Source organism: Pan troglodytes, chromosome 2, assembly GCF_028858775.2.
Source record: "Pan troglodytes isolate AG18354 chromosome 2, NHGRI_mPanTro3-v2.0_pri, whole genome shotgun sequence".
Taxonomy (NCBI): Eukaryota; Metazoa; Chordata; class Mammalia; order Primates; family Hominidae; genus Pan; species Pan troglodytes.
Genome location: NC_086015.1, coordinates 99,626,335 through 99,629,386, shown reverse-complemented (window position 1 = coordinate 99,629,386; position 3,052 = coordinate 99,626,335). Strand labels below are relative to the sequence as shown.

Sequence of the window (3,052 nt, the reverse complement as noted above, 5' to 3'; positions counted from 1 at the left end):
AGTTTACTAATAAGACACTAGAGCAAGTTGACAGTTTAAGTCTATAGGTGATAAATTATCTAATAAAAATAATCAATTTTTTCAGCATTAGTCATTTCCATAACCAAGTGTTATTCTGATTAATAAAACTTGCTGCCAATCAGAATTCTGGTATATACTCATACCATTACTCAAATTGTAGTACTGCTCCCCACCTTAGTTCTTCACAGCTACTAACAGAAAATTATTGAAAAGTAGGGGCAAGCATTTGCAAAAACAAACAAAAAATCCCCAGCTTATTATAAGCATGAATATGTATGATGGAATTTCTCCCGAGCAATAGACTTCCAAACTATCAAGAAATCACCAGAACTAAGTTTGCCAAGTTATTTTGCCTATGTCCAACAATAGACACACTTACATGTCCAACAGAGGAGCTGAAAATTAAACTTAGTGTTTAGTTTGGGGGTAGGTTGGAAAATTCAGCCACCATTTTTAAATGACTGTCTTAAAAAAATGACCACCAAAAATAGGTTCACTAAATTTATTTTAAAAATCATAAAACGTTTCTTACAAAAGAGCATTACATTCTGCACACTGCTCTGAACAGATACCAGGGACATGTGGACTATTGTTACTTTTCCTCCCTGTCCCACCCCCAAGTGTTACAGTGACCACAAAGCAAGGTGTTCACAATAATTACATGGGGGGAATTTTTTTAAACCACCAACAATAACAAAAAATAAAATCCACTCACTCTGCTGCTGTTTCAAAATTTCAGTGTTAGTTTTTGCACGCCCTTCCCCGCCCCAACCCTGTTTGTAAGGAACTAAAACATTACATCTGGTGAACAGAAAAGATTTCACTACACCTCAAATGCAGAACACCTGTGAAGCAGAGGTGTGTTGGCTTTTTAAACAGAAGCAGATAACAAAAAAAAAAGACGTAGTTCTTCACTAGTCTTAGAAAAACTTCCCAGAATACTGTGTCACACTATAAAAAAGAAAAAATATCTTGCATTAGACTCCTTCAACATCTGCATACTGCTTCACACTGTTCTGCAGCAAATACTGTGCATTCTGTATCTGGTCCTGTGTTCCTCTAATGGTAATGATCCAATCTTCCAATCCTTCTAAAGGCTCATCAATTTTGATCGAAGCTCCCGACTCATGACGGATTTGTTTAATCTGCAGACCACCTTTGCCAATAATAGATCCAGCCAAATCTTTGGGAATCGTTACTTGTGTAGTAATAATAAGTCCACCAAGATCACCATATGAGCCACGACCCCCTGCATAGGAATAATCATAACTGGAGCCACCCTGTGGTTCATAAACCATCTGCCATTCTGATGGGCTCCATGTATCTATTGCAGAGTCCCAAGTTTCATCAGCACTGAAACCAACCATGCCATTGTAACAGTCTCCAGGTCTCCCTCTTCTGTCATAGGCCATGAGGTCTCCCCCTCTAGGTGGTGGTGGTGGAGGAGGAGGAGGAAGATTCCGAGCTCTGCTACCACCCTGGCCGCCTTGTCCGGGAGGAGGTGGAGGTGGTCCTCGACGAGGGCTCATATCATCATAATCTCTTCTAGATGGAGGCATGGGACGCCCACGCTGACCAGGAGGCATTCTGTCAAAACCACCTCTTCCCCGCATGGGAAATCCCACTGGGCGTCTACAGCGGTCATCAAACATAATTGTAAAACCACCATAATCATAGGTTTCATCATAAAAATTGGGATCATAAGGCTGTGCACATCCTTTGATGGGAGACTCATATATAAGATCAAGGATGATCTTTATGCACTCTACAACCCTATCGGGTTTTCCTCCAATAAGAACAACTCTTGTCAGTGGAATGAGGACAGCATTCCTGGAAAAGCTTGATGGTGGTTTGAGTGTTCTCTCGAAGTTCTTTGATTTTAGCACCTTTGATCCCAATAATTCCTCCTGCTAGACTCTGATGAATCAACAGCCTCAACTCGCAGTCAAAGTCACTTCCTTTATAGTGTTGATAATTTAAGCATTCCACAGCAACAGATTCGAGTGGGAGCTGGCTGGTTGCAGTGGGTGATGGAAAGTGCAGGCCCTCTTCCAAGGTAGGGATGATTTTCTTCAGAATTTCTCCAATTGTGTCAATACCAGCACTGATATTCAATATGTGCTCGGGGCCACTGCTGTCTGGGACTGAAACACTGGCATTGTAGTCTATACAGAGAGCCTTGATATTCTTGCCTCCTTTTCCAATCACTGCCCCAGCATTCTTGCTCTGAAGCAGAATGCGTAATTCAACAATCTCATCAGTGTTTCTAGATCTTTTAAATGCTTGTTACTCTTCCATATCTTCTGCAGGGTGTTTACCAAATTCACCATTGGTTTCAGTGTTCGGGAAGTTTCTTCCGGCTGTTCAGTTTACATATTCTTTTATTAAATGGACACACCAATCTGTTATTATATATCCTTGCAGAGCAGAACTGAAGCGTTCTGGGTGGGACCAACAACTGACACCCCAGTGCTGCAGTAGCCTATAGGCCGCGAACAAGTGGGCCACAGGCAAGGCGTTGAGGTCGGTGCAGCAGAGAAACAGAGGATAATGGCGTCTGCCGAAAGATCCTTTTTATTTGTTTATTTGTTTTCAACTTACTCTTTAAATCTGAGGTGGTCTATAGTTAAATTTCAGTATAAGGCTAACCTAGTAATGTAACTTAAAAGGCCGTTTCATAAAGAAGAACATCAAAAAAGGTTTTGAGATTTACTTATTGTTAAAATACCTTCTTTGAAGGATTATTGTGATAACTAATTAAAATATCTTAAATAAGAAATATGACACAGTATATGCTTCTTGACAAATTTTGACACTCACACATACACACACTTGTGTTGAATATCTATACATGAAGAAACAGGTACAACTCAAGCTGAAGCAGTCTTTAGCAATTTATCTTTACCTTTTATTTTGAATTTTCTACCAGAAAAGGCAAAAATGAAAATTAAAGGTTATGTAACTTCAATTGTATCCAAAGGAAAAAAAAGAAGCTGAGAAGTTGCAACACGTGATTAAGATTAGCAGATTT

At 39.8% G+C, this 3,052-nt stretch overlaps 1 pseudogene; it reads right to left on the bottom strand.

The window, feature by feature from the left end:
• Positions 1-938: 938 nt before the first annotated feature.
• On the bottom strand, positions 939-2,396 carry LOC737444 (heterogeneous nuclear ribonucleoprotein K-like; annotated as a pseudogene).
• Between the last annotated feature and the right edge of the window lie 656 nt (positions 2,397-3,052).